The sequence below is a fragment of the Nilaparvata lugens genome, chromosome 9 (genome assembly GCF_014356525.2).
Source record: "Nilaparvata lugens isolate BPH chromosome 9, ASM1435652v1, whole genome shotgun sequence".
In the NCBI taxonomy this organism is placed as follows: Eukaryota; Metazoa; Arthropoda; class Insecta; order Hemiptera; family Delphacidae; genus Nilaparvata; species Nilaparvata lugens.
The window spans coordinates 44814838-44825929 of NC_052512.1; the positions used below are offsets into that span (position 1 = coordinate 44814838).

General features: G+C 31.5%; 1 protein-coding gene and 1 long non-coding RNA gene across 2 annotated transcripts in view; both read left to right on the forward strand.

The window, feature by feature from the left end:
* The window catches only part of LOC111063758 (dmX-like protein 2), a 478861-nt gene that overhangs the window by 351057 nt on the left and 116712 nt on the right, over window positions 1-11092 (forward strand). The window lies entirely within an intron of this gene.
* Window positions 1712-4806, forward strand: LOC120353171. The gene is made up of 2 exons (XR_005572217.1): window positions 1712-2239; window positions 4383-4806. It is a non-coding gene; the product is annotated as an uncharacterized LOC120353171 (long non-coding RNA).

The following is an 11092-nucleotide window of genomic DNA, read 5'->3' on the forward strand; positions in this document are numbered from 1 at the left end:
AAGAAGAAGAAATAGAAGACAGGAGAAGCGAAAGAGAATCTCTATTTTCGTGTCCAGTTACATTTTTTACAATAAATCTAGAATTCGAATCAAATATCATCACCACCCTATAACCACAATTCTCTGATTACAATATTTTAGAATATTTTTTTGCATCTTTTAAACGTATACCAAGCACATACTCTTCTACCTATAGTTTGCATAAATATGTATAAAAGTTTATGTATATAAGTTAATTTGTATATAAGATCTCGGAAATACCACAGTAAATAAATAATGTGTGTATATATAGAGTATATTGATAATATTCTATATCAGATTTCCCTCAATTGTGGTCTTCTCTCATTTTTCATTGTTGTTTGTATTAATTTTTCAAAGATTTATTACCTTATAATATTTGTAGCAAATATTCTAGGCCCGAACGTTAATAATTATCTCATTTCTTGCTCTCTTGTATCTGCTGGGTTGCTTTCGCACAGTTATTGAATTTACAATAATACAATAAAAGAAAGAATTACTTTCACGAATAAATTCACGAATGACGCATCATCACGTCTCAACTACTCAACTCATTAACTTGAAATGTTGCTTATTGAATGAATATTCATAAAAATTGAGAATGAATATTTTGTTAATTGACCGAGCGAAGTAAGGTCTAAGAATCAAGTCGATGGATTTGCATTTCTCTTTATGTTTATATGTTGTGCATTTACGGTGAAACGCGGTAATAGATTTTCATGGAATTTGACAGGTATTTTCGTTTTCAAATTGCTCGTCGACATATATACAAGGTTTTTGGAAATTTTGCATTTCAAGGATAATATAAAAGGAGAAAGAAGGAGCCTCCTTCATACGCCAATATTACAGTAAAAATCAGACTATAGAATTATTCATCATAAATCAGCTGACAAGTGATTACACAGATGTGTGGAGAAGCCAGTCTATTGCTGTATTTCCATAAGGTCTATAGTTTCAATCAGGTACTTGTGGATGAGAATACTGCGTGAGGTCTACTGTTCACAGAACTACTAGTATAAAAGGAAAAAGGAGCCTCCTTCATACGCCAATATTAGAGTAAAAATCAGACTATAGAATTATTCATCATAAATCAGCTGACAAGTGATTACACAGATGTGTGGAGAACCAGTCTATTGCAGTATTTCCATAAGGTCTATAGTTTCAATCAGGTACTTGTGGATGAGAATACTGCGTGAGGTCTACTGTTCACAGAACTACTAGTATGAAAGGAAAAAGGAGCCTCCTTCATACGTCAATATTAGAGTAAAAATCAGACTATAGAATTATTCATTGTAAATCAGCTGACAAGTGATTACACAGATGTGTGGAGAAGCCAGTCTATTGCTGTATTTCCATAAGGTCTATAGTTTCAATCAGGTACTTGTGGATGAGAATACTGGTAATAGGTATAGGGCAAGGAAAGTAAAAATCAGACTATAGAATTATTCATCATAAATCAGCTGCCGAGTAGATTATTAATTGCATGCAGTGCGGCATGCAATTGATAACTACTCGAAGTAGCATAATATTTTCTCCCGACTTTTCTCTGCTTTCAACTCGGTAAGCTTTTGATGATAGTAGCATATAGCTGTTTACATCAAATTATTAGCATTAGATACAACAACCCAAACAGCCATTAGTCGTTTTCACACCGATATCTCGCCGACACGACAGGACAGGACAGAATTTACTCTGATGGACAGTATTTATTAGAGGAGACTGGTTTATAACTGCGCGAGGTCTTCTGTTCACAGAACTACTAGTAAATTATATTTCAACATGGTTCAAATGCAATCTGGGAAAGTTTTGGAAATTCTTCATAGCCAAACAATTCAGAGGAGATAAAAAGGATAGCGTTGTGGAATGATAGACAAGGATAGTACACCAATGTTGATCAAATACTGCCATTATAACGTGGACCTCACTGCAGTTGTTTATGATAACAGAATCCTACCACAATATTTTATCTCCTCTCTCTATCTTTCTCCTTTTTCCCTTATCTTTTCTCTCATTCACATCCGTTTTGAAAGGATGTACGAAAACCAAATAATAACTGATAACTGACTCTCAGTTCATGCAAAATCGTTCTATTTTCTAAGCTATTCTAAGCCTAGTTTCATTCCATGCTAAATTATTTCATGTAATGCTGATTTTATTATTGTTTGGTGAAATTCGTTGTTCCATAGATGAAAATTAGGATTTAATTTTTATTAATTTAAAAGTGAGTGTTAGTTTCCTATGTTATAGTGAAAGTGATGTTCTATAGTGATGTCTACGTTATAATGGCAGTGGAGAAAGATAGGTGATCAACGTTGCCGATCCTCTGTCTTGTCACTTCCTTCTATAGACGGTAGCTGATACAGATTTATTGATGTAATATCAACTGTTTAAAATAATCAATCATATTTTATCAAGCACTCCTTAGACTATATCGAGGTCCACGTTATAATGGCAGTGGAGAAGGATAGGTGATCAACGTTGCCGATACTCTGTCTTGTCAATGCCTTCTATAGACGGTAGCTGATACAGGTTTATTGATGTAATATCAACTGTTCATTCTTGTTTATAATTATCAATTATATTTTATTAAGCAAGAAATTATATTTTTCTATAAGCTCATAATGAATTTTTATAACTAAGATGGAATATTTTGTTAATAATGTCTATAGACGGTAGCTGATACAGGTTTATTTATGTAATATTAACTGTTCATTCTCATTTAAAATAATCAATCATATTTCATTAAGCAAGAAACTATATTATTCTTCAATAATTTCATGATTGAGATAAAATATTTTGTTAATTATAAATTCTACATTGTTAAAAGACGATCTGGCAACAGAGCAAAGCGAGAAAGAGATAGCCCTCTCCGCTTTGTTGAATGATAGACAAGAATAGCAACACCATTGCTAATCAAACACTGCCATTATAACGAGGACCTTACTGTAGTGATTATATCAACTACCGGTACTATAGTGGGGAAGTTTTAATGGCAGTGGAGAAAGATAGGAGAACAGTGTTCCCGATTCTCACTGCCTTCTATAGAGGAGGATAGATGATACCAGTATATCTCATGTGATATTAACTGTTCATTCTAGTTTGAAATACTGAATTATATTTTACTAGCAGAAACCCGTGTCTATAGTTCCAATCAGCTACTTGTGGATGAGATTACTGCGTGAGGTCTACTGTTCACAGAGCTACTAGTTGAAAAGGAAAAAGGAGCCTCCTTCATACGCCAATATTAGAGTAAAAATCAGACTATAGAATTATTCATTGTAAATCAGCTGACAAGTGATTACACAGATGTGTGGAGAAGCCGGTCTATTGCTGTATTTCCATAAGGTCTATAGTTTCAATCAGGTACTTGTGGATGAGAATACTGCGTGAGGTCTACTGTTCACAGAACTACTAGTATAAAAGGAAAAAGGAATGTCTTTATACGCCAATATTAGAGTAAAAATCAGACTATAGATTTATTCATCATGAATCAGCTGACAAGTGATTACACGGATGTGTGGAGAAGCCAGTCTATTGCTGTATTTCCATAAGGTCTATAGTTTCAATCAGGCACTTGTGGATGAGAATACTGCGTGAGGTCTACTGTTCACAGAACTACTAGTATAAAAGGAAAAAGGAGCCTCCTTCATACGCCAATATTAGAGTAAAAATCAGACTATAGAATTATTCATCATAAATCAGCTGACAAGTGATTACACAGATGTGTGGAGAAGCCAGTCTATTGCTGTATTTCCATAAGGTCTATAGTTTCAATCAGGTACTTGTGGATGAGAATACTGCGGGAGGTCTACTGTTCACAGAACTACTAGTATAGATTCTATACCTTGGTGACTAAAGTAGGTTACTATATTGTAGAACCCGAAACTTACCACAAAAGAACTGTTCATTCATAAATATGACAATGAACCATTGTTCTCTTGAATGAACTATCGAGTGTATTATAGTGTACTATAGTGAGGTCCACGTTATAATGGCAGTGGAGAAAGATAGGGGAACAACGTTGCCGATCCTCTGTCTTGTCAATGCCTTCTATAGACGGTAGCTGATACAGGTTTATTGATGTAATATTAACTTTTCATTCTTGTTTGAGATATAATAATCGATTCTATTATTTTTATTCTTCGAGGAAATATTTTTTAATCAATTTTCATGATTGGAAGTGAATTAATTTTTTATTTCTACATTGTTTGAAATCGATATGGCAACGTTGTGGAGGTGGGAAAGGATAGCGCTCTCTGCTTTGTTGAATGATAGACAAGGATAGCAACACCAATGTTGATCAAATACTGCTATTATAATGTGCACATCACTAGACATGTATACACATTTCCTATCTCTAATAGTGCTCAGTGATTATCTTCCATAGCATCTTCGTTCTAAACAAAAATATTGAAGACGTCAGAGTTTTTCGCTGTGTTAAAGTTTTCACAATCAGTTTCACTGGAGTAGTTTTCTAAACATTTTTAACTGAATTTTCCGGAAATTTCCGCTGTGATAAAATTCTCTCATCAACAACGTTTCAAACAAAAGCATCTTAGTTCTAAACAAAAATATTGAAGACGTCAGAATTTTCTTGAGTTTTTCGCTGTGTTAAAGTTTTCACAATCATTGACGTTTTCACTGGAGTAGTTTTCTAAACATTTTCAACAGAATTCTCCGGAAATTTCCGCTGTGATAAAATTCTCTCATCAACAACGTTTCAAACAAAAGTTCCTTGATCACTTTTTCCAAAATTTTCGGGAAAATTTTGCAGTGATAACGTTGGTTTCTATAGCAACAAGATCTCAAAAAATTTTGTAAACAGTTCTATCAGATGTTGTGCAACTTTCAAGTCTATCCAGATTTGTGTCTGCAACTTAAATGTGAGGTTATATCTTGTGTAGTGTTTAGAAAACTGTTCAAATCTTACGTGTACTGTGCGATATTTGTTTATATAGTACTGAAAAAATATAGTTTTTATTGTACTAACTTTTGTGGAAAATTCGTCTACAATGAAAACTGTTGAGTTAGGTGTTGTAAAGTGTTGAAAAACTGTTCAAATCCACTGGTTTTTTGTAAAAACTTTTTTAATTGTTTATACTAACCTTTCTGGAAAATTCGTCTTCAAAAGAAAAGGGTTATATAACATCTTGTAAAGTGTTGAAAAACTGTTCAAATCCACTGGTTTTTTGTATTTTGGGAAACTGTTTTCATTATTTATACTAACCTTTCTGGAAAATTCGTCTTCAAAAGAAAAGGGTTATATAACATCTTGTAAAGTGTTGAAAAACTGTTCAAATCTGCTCAGTATTTCTTTCTATAGAGCTGAAAACAGTTTCCATTCTACTAACTTTTTGTTATTTGTTTCTATGGTACTGGAAACTGTTTCCATTCTACTAACTTTTGTTGAAAACTCGTCTTCCAATAAAAGGGGTTAAATAACATCTTGTAAATTATCGAAAAATATTGGAAAGTGAGAAAAACTGTTCATATCCACTGGGTATTCGTTGTATTTTGGGAAACTGTTTTCATTATATATACTAACCTTTCTCGAAAACTTGTCTTCAAAAGAAAAGGATTATATAACATCGTATAAAGTGTTGAAAAAATATTGTAAAGTGTTAAAAAACTGTTAATAACTACTACGTATTTGTTCCTATACTTCTGGAAACAGTTTTCATTATACTAACTTTTTCGAAAAAATCGTCTTCAAAAGAAAGGATCGGATAACATTTTGTAAAATGTTGGAAAATATTGTAAAGTGTTAAAAAACTGTTAATAACTACTACGTATTTGTTCCTATACTTCTGGAAACAGTTTTCATTAAACAAACTTTTTCGAAAAAATCGTCTTCAAAACAAAGGATTAAATAACATTTTGTAAAATGTTGGAAAATATTGTAAAGTATTGAAAAACTCTTCAAATCTGCTGGGTGTTTGTTCCTATACTTCTGGAAACAGTTTTCATTAAACAAAATTTTCGAAAAAATCGTCTTCAAAAGAAAGGATTAAATAACATTTTGTAAAATGTTGGAAAATATTGTAAAGTATTGAAAAACTCTTCAAATCTGCTGGGTGTTTGTTCCTATACTTCTGGAAACAGTTTTTATTATACTAACTTTTGTGGAAAATTTGTCTTCAAAGAAACGTGTCAACCAAAGTATTGTAAAGTGTTGGAAAACCCTTCAAATCTACAGTGCATTATCAATTTTTATAGCAGTGAAAAAACACTCCCTATCATAAATATTCATCAAAATAATATTTATAAAATTATAAAAGATTTTATCAGAATAACACTTGTGGAAACTTTGTTTACAAAGCAAAGTCTAAAGTTGCAATATTTGTAAAGAGTTCAAAAACTGTTAAAATCTTTAGTGTATTATCTGTTTTTATAGTAGTGGATGAAACACGTTTTATCAGAAATATCGTAAAAATATAGTCAGCAACTCAAATTTGAACTTTTTTAAATTTTTGGCTTTGAATCAAAACGTGTTGAAAAACTGTTCAAATCTGCTTAGTATTTGTTTCTATAGAACTGAAAACAGTTTCCATTCTACTAACTTTTTCGAAAAATTTGCATTTTTTAAAGAAAAGGATTAAATAACATTTTGTAAAATGTTAAAAATATTGTAAAGTGTTAAAAACTGTTTAAATCTACTAGGTATTTGTTTCTATGGTACTGGAAACTGTTTCCATTCTACTAACTTTTGTTGAAAACTCGTCTTCCAATAAAAGGGGTTAAATAACATCTTGTAAATTATCGAAAAATATTGGAAAGTGAGAAAAACTGTTCATATCCACTGGGTATTCGTTGTATTTTGGGAAACTGTTTTCATTATATATACTAACCTTTCTCGAAAACTTGTCTTCAAAAGAAAAGGATTATATAACATCGTATAAAGTGTTGAAAAAATATTGTAAAGTGTTAAAAAACTGTTAATAACTACTACGTATTTGTTCCTATACTTCTGGAAACAGTTTTCATTAAACAAACTTTTTCGAAAAAATCGTCTCCAAAAGAAAGGATTAAATAACATTTTGTAAAATGTTGGAAAATATTGTAAAGTGTTAAAAAACTGTTAATAACTACTACGTATTTGTTCCTATACTTCTGGAAACAGTTTTCATTAAACAAACTTTTTCGAAAAAATCGTCTTCAAAACAAAGGATTAAATAACATTTTGTAAAATGTTGGAAAATATTGTAAAGTATTGAAAAACTCTTCAAATCTGCTGGGTGTTTGTTCCTATACTTCTGGAAACAGTTTTCATTAAACAAAATTTTTCGAAAAAATCGTCTTCAAAAGAAAGGATTAAATAACATTTTGTAAAATGTTGGAAAATATTGTAAAGTATTGAAAAACTCTTCAAATCTGCTGGGTGTTTGTTCCTATACTTCTGGAAACAGTTTTTATTATACTAACTTTTGTGGAAAATTTGTCTTCAAAGAAACGTGTCAACCAAAGTATTGTAAAGTGTTGGAAAACCCTTCAAATCTACAGTGCATTATCAATTTTTATAGCAGTGAAAAAACACTCCCTATCATAAATATTCATCAAAATAATATTTATAAAATTATAAAAGATTTTATCAGAATAACACTTGTGGAAACTTTGTTTACAAAGCAAAGTCTAAAGTTGCAATATTTGTAAAGAGTTCAAAAACTGTTAAAATCTTTAGTGTATTATCTGTTTTTATAGTAGTGGATGAAACACGTTTTATCAGAAATATCGTAAAAATATAGTCAGCAACTCAAATTTGAACTTTTTTAAATTTTTGGCTTTGAATCAAAACGTTTTCAAAAATTGTTTAAATCTATAGTAATTTCTGTTTCTATGTTATGTAGTGGTTAAACACTCATTATCAATAACCCTTTGAAAATATTTATTTCAACTCTCTACAAGTATTTAAAGCCTAGATAATGAATAATATCATCTACAAATAAAATCAAAAATATTTAAATTTCCGATTTAGAAACTAAAATGTTACGCTATATTTTCTATGGGGTTCATAAACCTTCAAAGACTTCTTTATATTCCTTTATCTATTTTTTTGGAGCCCTATATCTCCTAAGTTTAATATTTTACTTCATCAAAAATTACCTGACAAAAAAAAGAGTGATAAAATTTTTCTTGGATATATCTCCCTCTAACAAGATAGTTCTATGGTTTTTCATATTAATCATTTACGTGAAACTTTTGACAATTTTATCAACTTTCTATGTGGCCTGGTTGACGTTAATTTTGGGTGAAATCTTGTATGAGTTTCAGTATTTTGGTGACATCTATTTTTCAAATCAGTTGAAAATTTAATGTGGAAAATTTGTCAACGTAAAAATAAACGAAACTTTTTTAACTTTCTGTGTGGTGTTGTTATGTGACATCTATTTCTAGAATAGGTTAAAAATATAACATGGAAAACGTTTCAATGTAAAAGATTTCAACCTTATGTGTAGCCTAGTTATAGTACTGTACATCTATTTTTCAAATTAGTTGAAAATGTAATGTGGAAAACTTGTCAACGCAACTTTTTTAACTTTAAATAGGTTGAAAATATAACATGAAAACCGTTTTAACTTTTCAACGTTAACTTTAACGCAAAAACTTTCAACTTTCTGTGTAGCCTAGTAATGGTACTTTTTTCAAATCAGTTGAAAACAGAACATTTAACGTGGAATAATTGCCAACGTAAAAATAAATGTAAACTTTAAAGTGAAAACTTTCAACTTCCTGTGTAGCCTAGTTATGGTACATATATTTTTCAAATCAGTTGAAAATTTAACGTGAAATAGTATTCAACGTAAACTTTAACATAAAAAACTTTCAACTTTATTGTGTAGCCTAGCTATGGCACGGTAAATAGAAGAAGAAGAAGTATTTTCATCTAAATACCGTGAGCTATGGTACATCTATTTTTCAAATTAGTTGAAAATTTAACGTAATAAACGTTTCAACTTTTCACGTAAAAACTTTCAACTTTGTGTGTAGCCTAGTTATGGCAAATCTATTTTTCAAATCAGTTGAAAGTTTAACGGAAAAACGTTTCAACTTTTAATGTAAAAATAAACGTGATTAGGCTATTTATTAGTGGTAGTCAAGAAGCACTCAGATGTGGGCATTTTATTAAATTATATTATTACTAGCCGTCAGGCTCGCTTCGCTCGCCATATCCGTCTAGCCAGGGGGCTCCGCCCCCTGGACCCCCGGCTGGATCGTCCAGGAATGAGATCAGTAGGCTCGCTTCGCTCGCCTGCATTTTTCATTTGAGCATTTTTATCATATGTTAGAACAATCCAGTCGAGGGTCCAGACTAAACGTCTGGCTAAACGGATATGGCGAGCGAAGCGAGCCTGACGGCTAGTAATATAATATTCCCAGGATTGAAGTAGCAGTGCCCAATCAATTTTTCCGCAATAAATGCATTTAAATCTTCAACTTGGTGCCAACCTAACAAAGTCAACTCAACTTAATGCCAACCTGACAAAATTATTAATTTAGTTGCCAGTTAACAACTGTTTCGAAGAGGTACTCTATCTAGATTATAGTTCTATAGTAACATATGATATGGAAATTTCAATTATAATTAAGAGATTGGGAGAAGAAGAATATACATGCTAAAAGACGAACTTTAAACCCTTAAAAACAACCCTTAGAGTTAAAATATTGCCAAAAGATTTCTTAGTGCGCCTCTAAAGGCCAACTGAACATACCTACCAAATTTGAACGTTTTTGGTCCGGTAGATTTTTAGTTATGCGAGTGAGTGAGTGAGTGAGTGCCATTTCGCTTTTATATATATAGATTATTTGTAGAAATTTATATATAATTAATGAAAAATATGTAGAATATAACTTACCTCCAAATATAAATCTAATATCATGATTTGACTAAAATTTCATTTCAAATCAACCTACAAAAATGTTGATATTTTCTTTTGAGTTCCATAGCATGGTGAGGTCCACGTTATAATAGCAGTATTTGATTAACATTGGTGTTGCTATCCTTGTCTATCATTCGACAAAGCAGATAGCACTATCCTTTTCCAACTTCACAAAGTTGCCGGAATGTGTTTTGACAATCTAGGAAATGTCTACATTGTCAAAACACGAGAATCGGCAACGTTGATCTCCTATCATTCTTCTCTGACATTATAATCACTATTGTAAGGCAAAAATTGGAAACCATAATATTTTACTAGATACATTGGTTGAGTTCAAAGCCACAGATCAATTCCATCGGGGTATGTTTTACGTTCAGTAAAAAACCTGATCACAGATGAACAACAGAATGAAAAGTCGGCTAGTATCTTGACGCCATAATCCGCCATCTTGAAAGAAAGTGTAGCATTGTAATACAGTAGTAGTTTCAATTTATAACAAGATGATGCAGTCATGTGTCGTGGTCTTGGTGCATTCAAATCTTGGTTAGATTGATACCTTCCATTTTGTGTGTATTCTGTGGCTGAACGGTTGCTCATGAGTTATGACTGACAGATGTTTCCCCTGTTGATCATATTTTGTAAACAAAACTAGAACTTAACCTATTTCATTGTAATCAATTAACCATCAGGTGATTGGAGTGGTTTTAAATGCTTTGTGAAATATTTTAAATGTTATTGAATTTATGTAATCATGCATTTCTCTGCTCCCAAATACATTATAATGGAGTCCATAATTTGTAAACAACCTCATATTCAGCCATGTCTGTTTACGTTCAGCTACTCTATTTACGTTCTTTTCCATCGGTGGAAAAGTACGATTAACTGATCAAAGTATGATCATTCAGTTTTTTTTTTATTCTTTTTTGATTTTTCAATTTTTTATGATTTTTTATGATTCTTGTCAAAACACGAGAATCGCAACGTTGATCTCCTATCATTCTTCTCTGACATTATAATCACTATTGTAAGGCAAAAATTGGAAACCATAATATTTTTACTAGATACATTGGTTGAGTTCAAAGCCACAGATCAATTCCATCGGGGTTTTTTTTACGTTCAGTAAAAAACCTGATCACAGATGAACCACAGAATGAAAAGTCGGCTAGTATCTTGACGCCATAATCCGCCATCTTGAAAGA